General features: G+C 41.0%; 1 long non-coding RNA gene across 1 annotated transcript in view; it reads right to left on the bottom strand.

The window, feature by feature from the left end:
- The window catches only part of LOC125456955 (uncharacterized), a 36,271-nt gene that overhangs the window by 4,137 nt on the left and 13,648 nt on the right, over positions 1-18,486 (bottom strand). The window contains exon 2 of the long non-coding RNA XR_007248544.2: positions 13,643-13,716. This is a non-coding gene — a long non-coding RNA (uncharacterized LOC125456955). The remainder of the gene's footprint in view (positions 1-13,642; positions 13,717-18,486) is intronic.

Below are 18,486 nucleotides of genomic sequence, written 5' to 3' on the forward strand. Positions count from 1 at the left end.
TAAACGAAAAGTTTAGCATTTGCCATGTCCTTATTGCCCATGATATTTCTCACTTTCTGACCTCCAAGAAACTAATTTTTTACCTTTCCATTTTTTTTACATCTTTTATGTAAGTTCTTCAAAGAATTTTAAAACTTTTTCTTTGTTATTTTACTATCAGATGCTATTTTTCCTTTTTTAAATCAATGTTTTGGTCAACTTGTAAATCTTTTCCAATTATCACACTTAACTATTCTCCACAACATCAGGCTTTTCTTTTAATTCAATATTATCCCCAACTACATAACTGGCCATGAATCGACATCAAGGCGCTTTTATCTGTCAATGAAATGCATTTTCATTGATAATTTTGAATCATTTAATAAAAATGGTCACTATTTCTTACCTACCAAATAGGGTTTAGTCTGTTTTCCCAATCAATCTTAACAAACTTGTCCCTATTTCCTATGAAGTAGGCTTTATTTAAGTTTAAAACCCTTGTTTCAAATTTAAGCATATCACTGTTAAACTGAATTACTTAATGCCCTCTCCTGACGTGAGTTTAGAGGGTATAAAATCGGGCAAGAAAGTGGTGGGCAGAATCTGTGGCAGGAAAAGCCCATGAATAGCCTTCTCACCCACTGCCAATTGAGGTCCTTACGTAAGTAGGACATAATCCCCATCACTACTGGTATTAACCCAGTAGCAGCAGTTGTGTGGACAGCATGGAAAGCAAACCCTGCTTCTTGTCTCCTGGGAATTCTTCACTTAGTGCCTGATCAAGTGTTACAGCATTGGTAGGGATTACCAGCTTGGAGCAATCCTCCTAACCTAGCTGCAAATTGTCCTCCCTCTCAATACCACCCTGTGAAAACCCTCTTGTCAGTCCTTTCTTCTGATCTAGCCCTCAGGCAGACATTGTTCTGGCAGCAAACCCACTTCCTAGGTGGCACTATTTGCAAAAAAAGCTGCTGGTCTCTCATAGACTGGTAGTTGTCAGTGGGTAGAACATCTGCTCCTGGGGTTCTGAATCCATGGAAGGCCCATTAAAAGCCTGTTCGTTACATGACTGGCTTGTAATTTGATATGAGACGTGAGACGTGAGACGTGAGACGTGAGACGTGATGCTGCCTCACCTGCTGTATTCCTCTAGCTCCACGCTGTATTGACTCCGGTTCTAGCATCTGCAGTTCTTGCTATCTCCGTGTAATTTGACATGCTTTGTCCAAGACCCATATCGCTTTCACAAAATGGTCCCCAAATGTGTAATTCTATCATACTAGAATGACTCTATCCAAATAATATTTCACTGTGATATCAATAATGATCCTATTTCATTACACATAGCAATATCTAAAATCACGTTACTTCTGCTTAGCTCCACAATGTATTGTTTTAAGTATCTGTCACAAGTGAAGTCATTCTCCAAAATACCTTTGCCAATGTTATCAATGCAGACTGTGTACACTAAATATTCCTGCAAGCTCCAACTATTTCTTGAATGATAGTCTGTCCATTTATGCTCTTCACCACTTGTTATTCCTAATATTTATCTATATTGATTTTACTTCTGGATCTTCTGAGTCTACTTTTGTACTATTGTCCTATCAGTACTATTACTCCTCCTTCTCCATTTTCCCTATCTTTTCAAAGTTTTAAGTACCCTGGAGTAGTCGTTTTCCAACCGTTGTCATCCTCACAGCCACATATGTGTATTTAACTATTAGGTCAAATTTATTTATTTCTATTTGTATAAGTTTTTCTGCCCTGTCATGAATGCTTTGACCGCTTTTTAAAAACAATATTCCCTGCATAAACTTTATTCACTAATGCACTATTGATATAAAACCCACCATCCCTTTTTGTTACATTCTGTTTAATTTTACCCAAACTGTTACCCTGTCTTGGTCTTTCTCCCTAATTTCTAAATTTCCCCTTACACTCTTCATCATTCAAAATGCTATCCAGAGTCCAAGTTATTTAATTTTCCAAGACACCAGGACAGCTTGGTTTAAATGAAAACCATCCCAATGGAACAGTTCATTCAGTCCCCAGTACACTACTGGTACCAGAGTCCCATAAACTGGAGTCCCTTTTTTTTGAGAAGATTTGTAGCTTGGATTGTGGATGAGGTTATAGACTTGCTCACCAAGCTGGTGTGTTTGATTACAGTTGTTCTGTCACCCTGCGAGGTAACATTGCCTAAAATAGTTTTATTGTGGGTATGGGATCCATAGTTATTAAAAGGAATGGATTCACAAAAAGCACAATCGCCATTACTTCCTCGACAGACCACAACAAGATGACACAACACAGCCAGACACACTAGTTACCCTACCGTACATCAGAGATGACTACTTAGACACCCAGGTATCAGGGTAGCCCACAAATCAACAACCACCCTGTGACAACTAAAGGATGCCATATCCACAAACAATAAAACTAACATAACATAGTTAGGCTGGGTTGGGGGAATCATTACAGAGGCCAAATAGGAAGAAAACTGACTGTAAGGATACACGAACACCAACCAGCCACCAAGAGACCTGACCAATTCTCACTGGTCTCAATACATGCAGTCAAAGAAGGATTAAAATTCAACTGGGGCAACCCATCTGTAATAGCACAAGCCAAATGGAGACATGCCAGGGAATTCCTGGAGGCCTGGCATTCCAACCTGAGCTCCATCAACAAGCGCATTGAACTGGATCCGATATACAAGTCAATGAAAAACAAAACAGGAAGTGATGCCAACCACCCCAGCAAACTGGGGCATATAAATAACAAGCTGGATAGAACATCAGTGCTTCACTGGAAGCACACTCTTGATGTTACCTAGAAGCTTGATGAAACATCTGCAATCAAACACACCAGCTCAGCAAACAACTTCACTAGAACCCCTTTCTCCCAACCATACTTCAGCCACATGTTCAATTTTAAATCTGATTTTCTTGGACCTACACCACTTCCCCTCAGCATCATTCTTGGTTCCACTGACAATATTGGTTCCTACATTGATCACAATAGCTAATTTCTCCAGATGCTCTTAATTCCAATACTGGGCAAACAAGAAAACCTTACAAATTCATAGTGGGAATTCCAATGAGACAGCTATCTATTACACTGATTATATGGTCTCCTATGACCATCATATTCCTTTATTCTCCATTAATACAGATGGCACACATAACCACAGTGCTCCTGCCCATCCTACCTTTTTTTTCATTTTTAAATGCAGCAAGTATTTACATGTGTTAGCCAAAGTCAGGAGCTGAGACTCCTCCACTAGTACTTCCAGAGTCCACAGACCTATCTGACTGCCATTCACATTCCTGTCCATGAGCACTGACCAACTCAAGTAAAACAGCCCAAGGGTACTATAAGAGAGACTGATAAAGACTAGTAAGTCTCTGCCCTACTGATGCCCAAAAATGTCTGCAACTTGGATTTAAGCCCAACAGCTGTGAGCTGATATTTTTTGAGTCAAAAATGTTAATGCAGTTGTAGTTTCTCAGTCTCTTGCTGGTCAAAAAATAGTCACAGTGTCAGAAGAACACATAAGGAAACCATCTGGCCCATGCTGGCTTTCTGCGGAGCAATGTAGGAAGTCCCATGCCTTTATTCTTTTCCTTTTAGCCCTGCAAGTTTATTTACCTGAAGCGGCTATCTAATTTCCTTGTGAAATCATTAACTCTGATCACACTCATAGGCAAATTCCAGATCATTAAAACACATCCTTTCTGTACCTCTTACCTAAATCTGTTTCTTCTAATACTAGTAACATCAGTTCATGGAAACATTTATTCTTTGTCTACTTTAACTAAACCTGACCATTCCTCAAACTCTTTTGCTTCAAGGAGAACAACCATAGCTTCTCCAATTTAAACACCCCCCCCACTCCATTTAAACAAAATGTCAGTTCACCCTATCTCCCAATGTTAAAAAATTCTAAGATGTAGATCCAGATCTAAATCTTCACTTAAAACTAATCAGTTCTTCATTGGCCCTTATCCTTTCAATCTACCGGGTTTTGTTGAAATTTGTCCATTAGTTTTTGAAATTTTTGTAAACAAATGAACAGATGAAGATTGACTAAACTCTGTCCACCTTCAGTGGCTGAGTGAAAAAGCAGTGGTCATTGCAATGACCCTTAAGCAACTAAATTCATAGCTCTCTGAAAATGGCAACACAAGTGGATAAGGTGGTAGAGGAGACGTATTGCATGCTTGCCTTCAGTCGGGGCATTGAGTATAAAAGTTGACAAGTCATGTTGCAGCGGCATAAGACTTTAACTGGGGCATGTTTGGAGTTTTGTCTGTAGTTCCGGTCACCACACTATAGAAAGGATATGGAAGCTTTGCAGAAGACGCAAAAGAGGTTTACCAGGATGTTGCCTGGGTTGAACCGTATTAGTAATGAGGAGATGTTGGACAAGCTTGGATTGTTTTCATCAGAGTGTCGGATACTAAGGAGCATCCTGATAGAATCATGTAAAATTATGAGAAGCATGGATAGAGTGGATAGTCAAGATTCTTCTTCCCAGGGTTCTAATGTAAAATACTGGGGAACATAGGTTTAAGTTGGGAGGGGAAAAGGTTAAAGGAGATTTGGCAAGGAATGTTTTTTACACAGAGTGTGGTGGGTGCCTGGAATTCGCTACCAAGGAGGTTGTAGAAGCAGATCCATTAGCAAAATTTATACAGACACTTGAACAGGCAGGGAGTGGAAGGATACGTTCATGTGCAGGCAGATGGAATTAGTTTAAAACCACGGTTGCACAGACATAGTAGGCTGAAGGACCTGTTCCTGTGCTGTATAGTTGTATGTTCTATGTATCTATGAACACTGATAATAGGAACTGCAGATGCTGGAGAATCCAAGATAATAAAATGTGAGGCTGGATGAACACAGCAGGCCAAGCAGCATCTCAGGAGCACAAAAGCTGACGTTTCGGGCCTAGACCCTTCATCAGAGAGGGGGATGGGGTGAGGGTTCTGGAATAAATAGGGAGAGAGGGGGAGGCGGACCGAAGATGGAGAGAAAAGAAGATAGGTGGAGAGAGTATAGGTGGGGAGGTAGGGAGGGGATAGGTCAGTCCAGGGAAGACGGACAGGTCAAGGAGGTGGGATGAGGTTAGTAGGTAGATGGGGGTGCAGCTTGGGGTGGGAGGAAGGGATGGGTGAGAGGAAGAACAGGTTAGGGAGGCAGAGACAGGTTGGACTGATGCCACCCGAAGGTTGCAGGAACAGCAACTCATATTCCGCCTGGGAACCCTGCAGCCTAATGGTATCAATGTGGACTTCACCAGTTTCAAAATCTCCCCTTCCCCAACTGCATCCCTAAACCAGCCCAGTTCGTCCCCTCTCCCCACTGCACCACACAACCAGCCCAGCTCTTCCCCTCCACCCACTGCATCCCAAAACCAGTCCAACCTGGGGTACTATTCTCATATTCTGTCTTTGACATCTTATTATACCTTCACTTTTTTTCTTTATTCATTCATGGAAATAGGGCGTCACTGAAGGCAGCATTTATTGCCCATCCCTAATTGCCCAGAGGCAATTTAGAGTCAACCACATCGCTATGGGTCTGGAGTCACATGTAGGCCAGACCAAGTAAGGATGGCAGTTTACTTCCCTAAAGGACATTAGTGAACCAGGTGAGATTTTCCCAACAATTGGCAATGGATTTGTGGTCATCACTAAATTCTTAATTCCAGTTATTTTATTAAATTCAAATTCCACCATCTGCCATGGCAGATTCGAACCAGTGTCCCCAGAATGCTATCTGGGTCTCTGGATCAACTGTCCAGTGATAATAACATAAAGCCAATGCTTCCCCTGACTTCCCCTTAATTTATTGTATTTAGCCAAAATTAAATGAAATGCATTTTACACCCACCTTTCTATTCTATTGTCTTAGTTTTTCTTCATCTAATTAACCATGGTTTTGGTTCCCTTTTGTGAGAATGCATCTATCTCATACTTGAAATATTATTTTAAGTCACCCATTCTTCCAGTACAGTTTTTCTTTCAAACAATAGTTTACCATTTTATCCTGACCAAAGAGCCATCATCCTGTCGAAGCTTCCATAAGTTGTATAAATTAGGGGCAGCACAGTGGTTAGTTCTGTTGCCTCACAGCACCAGGGACCTGTGCTCGATTCCAACCTCAGGCGACTGTCTGTGTAGAGTTTGCACATTCTCCACGTGTCTGCATGAGTTTCCACTGGGAACTCCAGTTCCTCCCACAGTCCAAAGATGTGCAGACAAGGTGGATTGGCCATGCTAAATTGCCCGTAGTGTTCAGGGAATCGTAGATTAGGTGGGTTATAAGGGGATGGGTCTAGGTGGGATGCTCTGAGGGTCAGTGTGGACTAGTTGAGTCGAATGGCCTGTTTCCACACTGTAGGGATTCTATGAAATTCTTGTTCCCCTTGAAAATTGGCATTCCTGTGTCTGTTCTGATGAGAGCAAGATAAAAAGTTTTAAAACAGATTTGCCCTTTTTAAGCAATACATATGTTCACCTGGTTTATCAGAATCTTTCTCTCCAACATATGTAATGTCCACTGATAATTGCTCACTTTTCAGTTCCATTCTCAATTCCTCAAATAATAGAAGTCCATGCCTGAATTTAGCAAGACCTGGACAAAGTCAGATAATGAACTTTCTCCATCATCACATTCCAGGGATTTCCAGTGACCAGACACTTAACTGGACCAGCCACGTTATTACTAAGAGATTGATTAGATTGTTTTCACTGGAGTTCAGACAAATGAACGGGTATCTCGTAGAAACTTATAAAATTCTTACAGAACCAGACAGGGCAAATGCAGGGAGGATATTCCCAATGGTGGGTGTGTCCAGAACCAGGAGGTCACAGTCTGAGGATTCAGGATAGACCATTTAGAAGAGATAAAGAGACATTTCTTCACCCCAAAGAGTGATGAGCCTGTAGAATTCATTGATGCCAAAATATTGAATGTATTTGAGAAGCATCTAGATATTGCACTTGGGGTGAATGGGATCAAAGGTTACGGGGAGAAAGCAGAATTAGGTTATTGAGTTGGATGATCAGCCACGATTATGATGAATGGTGGAGCAGGCTCGAAGGGCCGAATGGCTGCCTCTGGCTCCTAAGTTCCGTGTTTCTATAAGCAGGTAAGAAACTGGGAATTTTACAAAGACTAACTCACCTTCTAACAACCCAAACCTTGTCCATCATCTAAAAGGCACAGATGAGGAGTGTGGTGGAATATTTTTCTAGTCTGCATAAGTGCTGCTGAAGAAATTCTGAACCATCCAGGACAAAGTATCCCAATTGACTGGTATCCTACACCACTCCAAGCATTAATTCTCTCCACTAGCACTGCACAGTAGCTGTAGTGTGTACTACCCACAGGACAAACAGCAAAAGCTCACCAAGGCTCTTTCAACTGCATCTTTAAAAGGCACATCCTTTATCACCTGGATTTTCTGATGAAGGGTCTCCGGCCGAAACATCAGCTTTCATGCTCCTAAGATGCTGCTTGGCCTGCTGTATTCATCCAGCTCTACACTTTGTTATCTCGGATTCTCCAGCATCTGCAGTTCCTATTATCTCTAATACAAGGATTAACACCATCACCTGTAAGTTCCCCTCCAAACCATCGCCCTGATTTGGAAACATATTGTTGTTCCTTTATCGTAGCTGTGTCAGAATTCTAGGACTCCTGACCTAACAGCATTGTACACATAAGGTCTGTGGACCTTTGAGTAAGTTGTTTGCAACTGTGACAAATAGGGACCCGTCAATGAATGCTGACAATGACAGCAATGTCTGACCCCATGAATAAATTTTAGAAATTAGTAGTCTTGGTGATGGAACAGATTTTGGGTCAGAACTTAATCACAAGGTCACTTAAGATGGTTAATGTTGAGAACATTCAGGTTTAGCCTCAAAGGGGCGAGGGAAAGAGATGGCGTTGTAGCTGGGGAATAGAGTTAGTAGCTCAGGCAAAGTCTATTTCCTCACAGTCCTCAGAATAGGATGTTAGGCAGACTAGCTTTGAAACAGTGCATGGTCAACAGAGGTGGTGACAAGTTACAGTGAGTGTCATCAGCATACATTTGGCATCTGATACGTTTTCAGATGATGCTATCAAGAGGCAGCATGCAGAGGAAGTGGAAAAGGAATCCGTTGGAGTTGATTCTTCAAAACAGTTGATAAGAATGGAACAAAGCAACAGCCAACTGACTCAGCTCATTGACAGAGGAAAGATACTAGAGGAGGATGGTACTGTTAAAAGCTGGAGACTGAAGGTTGAGGAAAGCTAGTTTACATGGTCAAACTGAATTTTATTTCTGACTTAGGCAAATGTTTTTTTTCTCTGTGACCAGAGTGAAAACCTGAATAAAAGCATTGAAAGGGGTGGCCAGGGAAGATTAGGCACAGATTTAGAAGGTGATAGCTTCTTCGAGGACTTTGGAAAGAAAAGGAAAGTTGGAAAATGGGATGGTCATGTTCAAGGATAGAGGTATGAAGGATATGTTTCTTTGAAGTATAAAAGTATAATAGACAGTTTGAAGTGGATGGGGTCAGTATCTGAGGAAAGAGAACCATAACAACACTAACTGACATGGAAGGTTAGATAGTTAACAGTTTGGTTGAAGTTTTAAGGAGCAGCGTGGACGAGATGAATCCAGGGAGAACATGAAGAAAGTTAAGAGAAAAATTGGAAACATATACAACTTCAGGGATGGCACAGTGGCTCAGTGGTTAAAACTGCTGCCTCACAGCACTAGGCAGCCAGGTTTGATTCCATCCTCGGGCGACTGTCTTTGTGGACTTTGCACATGGCCCCCATGTCTACATGAGTTTCTTCTGGGTGTTCCGGTTTCCTCCTTTAATCCAAAGATGTGTAAGTTGGGCAGATTGGCCATGCTAAATTTCTCACAGTGTCCAGGGATATGCAGGCTAGGTGGGTTAGCCATGGGAAATGTGGGGTTCCAGGGATAGGGCAGGGGTGTGGGTCTGAGTGGGATGATCTTTGGTGGATCGGTGTGGACTCAATGGGCCAAATGGCCTGCTTCCACACTGTAGGGACTCTACAATTCAGAACTAGAATAGAGATAAATCTTCTAAGACAATTTAATTAGTCAGGGGAAAGAAGGGGAGTAGCAGAATGGATGGCTCTATTCTTTACGACAAGAAATCCCTAAGGTACTTGCTTTTGTTGTTGGAGTTTTGGGCAGAGTGAACAAAGATTTAGGTTGATGGTTTGTGGTGAAGAAGAGACTGGGATTCTATTTGCATTCTACGATTATCCTGGAATATCGTGTCAGCTATTTCCCTATTGCACGTATGACAGTAGTGCAAAAGATACATGACACAAATAGCTTGAAGCCCATTGCTCCTACAGCAACATAGATCTTTTATGGGTGAAATGCATCCATGTTCCCTGGCTCTGCTGTTGACAATAAATGATTCTGAGTGAAAATGAATATTGGGAGACAACAGACAAGATACAGATTTATCCACAACTGTTTCTCTTTTACTCAGCTACAATCTAAGAATGTGGAATGAACTAGATAATTACGCTCCCCAAAAGTATAAGTCACTCTGGTTATTATAAATATTGAAATGGTTAAAATTTCAAACTTTACTAGTTCTTTGGACAGAAATTGCTCCAATTCAAATGTTTTATACATGCAGGATAGAAGAATGAGATTGGAGTAAAATGTAGACAGTAATCTTTATGCTATTCTTGTTGCTCTGGATCCAACTGCAAAGTGAACATAGCAGTGTCCATTGCATTGGGAATTTTAAGATTCCTAGTTATGTCTCATAAATATACCATAAACCAAATGAAATTAATGGCTTGAAAGTCAGATTGATACTATGAAGCTGGAAGATACAGAAATAAGTGGAAAAGACTGTTGGGAATATCTGGTCAGAGAATCTAAAGAATGGTTCTAGGTTTTCTTTTGTCCACATTATTCACAAAAAATATGTAAATACTTACTGTAGTAACAATAATAATGACAATATTTGTTGATGGCATATTGTGTGGCTGGGAACCAAATATGAGAAAAAGCTTGGCAGTATTGAAATGTGTGTGCTCATGAAACACATTGGTTTCAACAATGGAAGATAAAATCAAACATAAAAAATGTAGTTGGTAGAACGGAAAAGAAATATGTACAGAATGAACAGATGTCCATTAGCAAAAGGGTGTAAGGAATCCTGGGTGATCATTGACCATTCATTGAAATGGTTCTTTTAAAGTGTTCTTCTAAGCGCTACTGAGTGGTTTATGTCATGACCACAAATAAGTTACGACCACAAAAGACGAACCATCTAATGGACTGCTAGTGATGAAATATTTGAACATTCTTTGGCTAATTGTGTTCATTCCCAAATGTTGTCAGATACATGTGAATTTAGTAGTAATTTGTGTTTTAATTCTTTCATGCTCAATTAGTATCTTTCTGAGCACCAAACACCAATCCTCAAAATCAATTTGAGTTATTGTAGGCAGGCACCCATTGCTTTGCATTACTATCAGACGTGGCTTGACAAATATCAGACAGAATTTAGCCTTTAAGAAGGTGGTGGTGAGTTGCTTTCTTGAATCACTGCATTCTATGTGATAATAATTACATCCACAGTTTTATTAGAGTAAGAACAGTAAATTAGTTCAAAGTCAGGATAGTATGGTGCTTAACAGCATGAGAATATAGAAGGAGTAGTAGTCCATTTGGCTCCCAAGGGCTGCACCTTTATTCAATACAATCTTGACTGATCTTCAGTCTCAATTACACTTCTCTGCCTGTTCCCAATCTTTTGATTCTGTGACAGGCCAAAAATCTATGCATCATATCCACAGATAGATTCAATAAAAGAGCATCAACAATTCTCTGGGGAATTCCAAAGAATTCATCACCGACTGAAGAAATTACTCAACACCCCAGTCCTAAACAATTGTCCTTTTATCCTTGTGTCCCCTTGTGTTCTCGATTCCCTAGTCAGACATCTCAGAGTCTAACCTGTTCTGAGGATCTTGTATATTGCAATAGAGAAGAAAAAGAGAAGTTTTTCATGTCAGTTATTTTACATATGTTACATTTTGTTGCTGACCCAATTGTAAGACGGAATGGCTTCCTGGTAGAACGCTCATATTTTCTAATTGTCAACATAGGCCATAATGACTAGATCCTCCTCACCATCATCAATATCCTTTCAAGACAGTTACAGATGTCCATCTAAGCTAAAATCAGAGATGCCAAGGGATTCTTGGAGGCCTGATATTCCAACCCAAGCTCCATGAACAAACACAGTGAATTAGACCCTGTGTACCAACCACTGAGAAATAAAACCAGATACCACCAACCCAGAAAATCGAGGCATATAAATAACAAACAGACAGAACACCAATGCTTCACTGGATGCGCATTGAGGATGTTACCTAACAGGTTGATGAAACATTTGCAACCAAACCCACTGGCTTGGCAAGCAAGTCTACAACATCAAGGTTGAGTGATCTTGCTTAAAACCATAACATAGCTGTCTCTCTAATTATTACTTTGTCTGGAACAACCATATTTTGATCATCTTCTTTCTCGGTTTGGCTACTTCCACACTGCAATGTGCTATAGTCAGCATAATGGTTTTCTGCCTGACAGTGCTCATCTTTATCCCTGAAGGTAGAAAGTTCATTGTTAACAGTCTGATAGGATCATTTTCATCAGATTTACTTTCTCTGTCTCATCTTTCATTTTATTTGCTCTGTGTACAATAGATCATATCAATCCCATTCTAACATCTACTGTTAGTCCATCAGACTCCGACAGCTACCTTGATTGTACTTCCTTTTGTCCCATTTCCTGTAAAGATTCTATTCCAATCTCCTCATTTGTCCAGTTCTACCAGACTGGTTCTCGTGATGACAGCATGCACAGCAGTACTTGCAGTCAGTTTTCATTTTTCCTCAACTGAAGTTTCCTTTTCACTATATTTGCTAGTGTCCTTGATTTTGTCAAAGTGTCTCACACTTCTGTCCTCGTTACTTCCTTCAAGAAACATGGTTGGATTTCCTTTCACCCCATGAAAGTGGATTCACAAGTAGCTAGGATAGTGAAGGTGGCGTTTGGTATGTTTGCCTTTACTGGTCAGTGCATTGAGCTTCGGAGTTGGGAGGTCATATTTCGGCTGTACATGATATTGATAAGGCCACTATTGGAATACTGCATGCAGATCTGGTCTCCCTGCTATAGGAAAGATGTTGTGAAACTTGCAAGTGTTCAAACAGATTTACAAGGATGCTGCCAGGGTTGCAGGGCTTGAACAGGGAAAGGCTGAACAGGCTGGGAAAATTTTCCCCGAAGCATCAGAGGCTTGGGGTGGGGGGGTGACCTCAGAGGTTTTTAAAATCATGAGGAGCATGGAGAGGGTAAATAGACAAGATCTGTTCTCCGGGGTGTGGGAATCAAAATCTGGAGGCATAGATTTAGGGTGTGAGGGGAAAGATTTAAAAGGAATGTATGGAGCAACTTTTTCATGTAGAGGGTGGTGTGTGTATGGAATGAGCTGCGAGAGGAAGTGGTGGAGGCTGGTATTATTACAACATCTAAAAGGCATGTGGATTGGTATATGAATAGGAGGGGTTTAGAGAGATATGGGCTAGCTGTTAGCAAATGGGACTAGATTTATTTAGGATATCTGGTTGGCATGGACGAGTTGGATTGAAAGGTCTGTTTCTGTGCTGTACAACTCTAAGACTCTGTTCCACACCGTAAGCCTTCATTTTAAAACAATCATGCTCCATCACTTCTACTACCTCCAGGAAGTAATGCAACCACCAAAACATTCTTTTCCTTTTCTTTTTATAATTTTAAATGATTGTGCTCCACAACACATTTTACCATGTTTATCTCACTCGGGATCAGAATAAAGAGTTGCTTTGTGTTGGGATAAAAGGCAGAAGAGATTAAATGATAGAAGGGATGATAAGGCAAAGTAAAAGGGTTTGACAGTAGGATAAGTAAAGAAAAGGAAGATGAATCTCTAAGAAGTAGATAGTGCAGCAAAGTCATTACCGGTGCCTGTGACCAAGGGAAAATCCCTCTGAGATCTCGCCAACTCGCTGTCATGTCCCAGGCTCTACATTTGCTTAAATCAGTTATATCTCTAATATTTTCCACTTCCCACTGAAAGGTTGTTAACCTGAAATGTAATTCCTTTCATCTATACTAATGTTGCCTGACCTACTGCGTATTTCCAGTATTTTCTGTTTTTGTCTGTGTTCTAATAGTTAGCCTCAGAGTGATCACTTGAACAGGTCTCATGAAGATTATTCCCATTTTTATATGCATCTTGTAGCTTTTCTGAGTGAGTTACAAGGCTAGTGCTAAACCATTACATATTTAGGACAACTCCATGATGTATTGTCAACACAAGTAGAATATGGAGTTGAGAATCTCCTAACTGGTTTAGTATGCATGACTTACAATTACAGTAGTTTTGCTTAATAACTGTATAATCAAGCTCTCGATTTTTTTATTATTATTGAGTTTATGAAAATGTAAATAAGACCTCAATGTGACCTTTAGACATACACTTAAGAGGCAAAATGTAGCAAAAATAAAATAATATGATAACTTTTAAATTGTTTGTGAATTTACCTTCCCTTCCAGTCTTCTGCAACCAGTGATTAATTGAAGTAGTGTACTGCGATTTGAAGTACCTGCAACAGTCCCTAGTAATGAAGAACAGACATGGACTGAGGAGTCTAATAGCAAACAATATTCATTATAACCAAATTTTAACTACAAAGTAAGTAGTATTTGCAATTATATGACATCTTATCATGCTGAAACGTCTCAAAACAATTTACATCACTTTTTAAAGTGCAATGGCTGTTGTTACATCGAGAATATGAAGCTGTTCTTCACCAGCCACAATCCCACTAAAAAAAAATTCATTCCTGCCTGTTTACACTCTTTTGCTAATGGACACCTGTTCATTCTGATCTGACAGACTAACCTCCTATTACAGAGACAACGCCACTTGAACCAGAAAGCAAAATGATGAGTGAAAGCAACCTGACACCAGGTGGTTTAATGCTTTAACTTTGCTTGATACATCCTGTTGGATACATTCCTTAATTATAATAATAGTACTGCACAGAGTCTTGTACCACAGTCACAAACAACTGTCAGCAATTCCCAAATAAGAAATATCTGTAAGCATATAACCTTTGTAGGTTGATGAGATCTCATGAATGAATGATGATAGATACAATTGAACATAACTATATAGAGAGGATGGCAACAGCAGGTGTTTTAACTGGACCCCTACATCCCTAGGCTCCAGTTTCAAGTGATAATGATGTCAGTTTAATACAGTTTCCTTTGCAAGTGCTCAGCTGCTATACTTTGAGTAAAAGTATGATACATTTTATATCTCCTCTGTATTCTTCTTATGGTATCCCATTTCACCATCAACATTTACAAATGAACACTTAACTCAATAAACCAATTCTCTTAGCTAACCTGCCCCAACCATAAAAGCCTCTTCTGGTCATGCTTTCAATAACCATATTACTGACCCTTTTTGACACTGGGTGAGCTGGACATACTTTATGTTGTACTCCTTGGAAGGGAAAGAATTTTAGAAAATTAGCGTTCCTGCCTCTGATAATGATGGAAACATAAAGACATGCATACTAATTTCCCATTTTCATGAGTTTATGACGGGTATACAACACAGAATAATATGCCTAGGTCCATGATAAGAATTGTTTATTCCTTGTAGAACAATACAGCACAAGAAAAGACTGCATTGACACATGATGCCTTTCTAAACTAACTTCCTTTTGTCTGTATGCTATCTGTATCCCTCCATTCCCTTTCTATTCATAAGAGATGCTTCTTAAATGTTGCCATTGAGCTGAAATAGGTTATGGGCAGGGAAGGTGAGCAGTAATAGGGTTGCAGGCAGAGGGTGAGGAGAGCTGAGTGTGCAGCTGGCAAGGCTTAGCAGTACTCAGGGTATGGACATGGGTGATGAGCAGAGCTGGGTGTGTCAGCTTGGGGTTGGGTAAAGAGGGCAGGGCTAAGGAGAGATGGTTGAGTAGTGCTGGGTATATAGACGAGGTGGTGAGGTACAGGGTTGACAGGGTGGGGACCAAGAATTAAAACTGATGAAAAGTACATTTGAAAACACTGGAAGAAGGCAGCCATTGAAGATGTCTGCATCTTGTGAAATGATCAGGGATGTACTGTTTTTGCAACTGTGCCACGCCACTAAGGCTCTTTACCTGTCTCAAGACTTCAGCACAAAACAGACAAGATTACAGTTCTAAACTGACTGTAAGAGCCTAATTTAAATGGCAGATAGAAACTTAAGTGAAAGGTGAAGCTGACTCAGAAAATACAGTTTAAAGAAACAGGGATAACAAAGTGTGGAGCTGGATGAACACAGCAGGCCAAGCAGCATCTTAGGAGTACAAAAGCTGATGTTTTGGACCTAGACCCTTCATCAGAAAAGGGGGATGGGGAAAGGGTTCTGAAATAAATAGGGAGAGAGGGGGAGGCGGATCGAAGATGGATAGAGGAGAAGATAGGTGGAGAGGAGACAGACAAGTTAAAGGGGCGGTGATGAAGCCTGTAGAGGTGAGTGTAAGTGGGGAGGTAGTGAGGGGATGGGTCAGTCCGGGTAGGACGGACAGGTCAAGGGGGCTGGATGAGGGTAGTAGGTAGGAAATGGAGGTGCAGCTTGAGGTGGGAGGCTGGGATAGGTGAGAGGAAGAACAGGTTAGGGATTTAGGGATGAGCTGGGCTTGTTTTGGGATGCAGTGAGGGGAGGAGAGATTTTGAAGCTTGTGAAATCTACATTGATACCATTGGGCTGCAGGGTTCTCAAGCGGAATAACAGCTGCTGTTCCTGCAACCTACGGGTGGTATCGTGGCACTGCAGGAGGCCCAGGATAGAAAAGTCGTCTAAGGAATGGGAGGGGGAGTTGAAATGGTTTGCGACTGGAAGGTGCAGTTGTTCATTGCGAACTGAGCATAGGTGTTCTGCAAAGCAGTCCCCAAACCAATGCTTGGTTTCCCCACTGTAGAGGATGCCACAACGGATACAGCTGTTGCAGTATACCACATTGGCAGAGGAGCAGGTGAACATCTGCTTGACGTGGAAAGTCTTCTCGGGGCCTGGGATGGGGGTGAGGGAGGAGATGTGGGAACAAGTGTAGCACTTCCTGTGGTTGCAGGGGAAAGGGCCGGGTGTGGTGGGATTGGAGGGGAGTGTGCAGCGAACAAAGGAGTCACAGAGAGTGGTCCCTCTGGAAAGCAGACAAGGGTGGGGACGAAAAATGTCTTCGGTGGTGGGGTTGGATTGTAGATGACGGAAGTGTCAGAGGATGATGTGTTGGATCCGGAGGTTGGTGGCGTGGTACGTGAGGATGAGGGGGATTCTTTTTTGGCGGTTATTGCTGGGACAGGGTGTGAGGGATGAGTTGCGGGAAATGCCAGAGACACAGTCGAGGGCCTTCTCGACCACTGCGGGTGGGGGAACGGTATGTTGCAGTCCTTGAAGAACGAGGATATTTGAGGTGTACGGGAGTGGAATGCCTCTTCCTGGGAGCAGATGCGGTGGAGTCAAAGGAATTGGGAATAGGGGATGGAATTTTTTGCAGGAAGGTGGGTGGGAGGAGGTGTATTCTAGGTCTGAAATAAAGAAACAGGATTCAGTTGATGTCATGGAGGTCATCTGCACACATATGGGAAATCACACGTGCATATGTGACTCATGCTTTGAATACACACTCATCCCTATGGACATACTTGTATAGTAATGGTAATGATAATTACTGCACTAGAGGGCATTCCAAGACACACACTTCTTTTGCATTCCTTATTTCATTTCAGTCATGAGCTGTGTGGACTGTTTGTTACAGTAGGCAGACTTCAAATATTGAATAGAGCATAGAACAATACAGCGCAGAACAGGACCCTCGGCCCTCGATGTTGCACCGACCTGTGAACTAATCTAAGCCCCTCCCCCTACACTATCCCATCATTATCCAACTGCTTATCCAAGGACTGTTTAAATGCCCCTAATGTGGCTGAGTTAACTACATTGGCAGGCAGAGCATTCCACGCCATTACCACTCTCTGAGTAAAGAACCTGTCTCTGACATCTGTCTTAAATCTATCACCCCTCAATTTATTAAGTGATGGTTAAGTGATAAATTCCTAAGTGAGGTGGAATTTGATAATACCTGCCTGTCAGATGCTCCCAGCCAGAGAGAAAAAAAATTACACAGTTTCTACCAATCATGTCAGCAACTTTTCCATTCAGGCACACGATATAATTCTTTCTTCTTGGTCTGTGCAAGTTTTGGTCCATTAACACACAATGCAGTCGATTAATTGGTTCTCACTCCTGCTGTCTCTATATGTTAACCTAGTGATTTCAGTCCGTTGTGTTCAGGATTGAAACAGAATCAAGGGATTGTTAGAGAATCAGAGATAGAAAGTCAGAATGAAAGACTAAACCAAGCTAACCCAGGTTTCTTAAGCACATCACCTCAACTGTTCAATAAAGCCTTTTTCTTTCAAAATCAATACAACAAACATAAAGTAAGGAAAGTGAACAATTTTCAGTGAAACAGGCACTCCGATTCATCAACTACTATATGTTGACTCTGATCGTTACTCAGCCAACGTCCTAGTGGAAGGGAAGATTTTCCTGGAGGAAAACTGATTACCCATCCCTCTATGGCAATAGCAGGGCTATTGAATTGCATTAACACCATTGGTCACTATATTGTCTTCTCCAACATTCACTTTTTTATTTTGACTCTTAGATCAAGGTGTTTACAGCTTTAAATGGGAATAATAAGGAATGTAATATTTGGCAAAACACAGATGCAAATTGAGTGTTGCGGTGCGTGAAGTTTAAGAGATTTTTTCTTGGTTTGAAGACAAAATTTCCACCATTGATGTATCAGTAAGTTAGTGCCTCCAGACCACTTGAACTCATTATAGCATTGGTTCCTTCTGTGAAAATCTTTACTTGAATTCCATTTCTCTACATCATTCTATATTTGTTTTCTTCTGTGTCATTATGCATAAATGTGTTTTATTATGACCTATGTCATATCATGCGCTTGTAAACTGGCGCAGAATTCACAAAATCTCAAAGTAATCTCAATGGGAAAGACTACTCGGCCCAGCTTAACAATCAAGAAAACCTTCAAATGTTCCATCACAATGAATGATTCAAGATGCTTAAAAATCTGCTCCAATTTACTCTTCATTGGTTTGAACCTGGACCTCTGAGATCAATAGATTTCTGTTAGCATTGAGGGATATGGGGCAAAGGCAAATTTCTGAAGTCAGTTTGCAGATTGGTCTTAGTCTCACTGAACAGAACAGGATTAAAGGACTAAATGGTCCATTTCAGGAGGAAATGCTATAGTGGTATTGTCACTGAACTATTAATCTCGAAGCCCAGGTAA

This window comes from Stegostoma tigrinum, chromosome 1, assembly GCF_030684315.1.
Source record: "Stegostoma tigrinum isolate sSteTig4 chromosome 1, sSteTig4.hap1, whole genome shotgun sequence".
Taxonomy (NCBI): domain Eukaryota; kingdom Metazoa; phylum Chordata; class Chondrichthyes; order Orectolobiformes; family Stegostomatidae; genus Stegostoma; species Stegostoma tigrinum.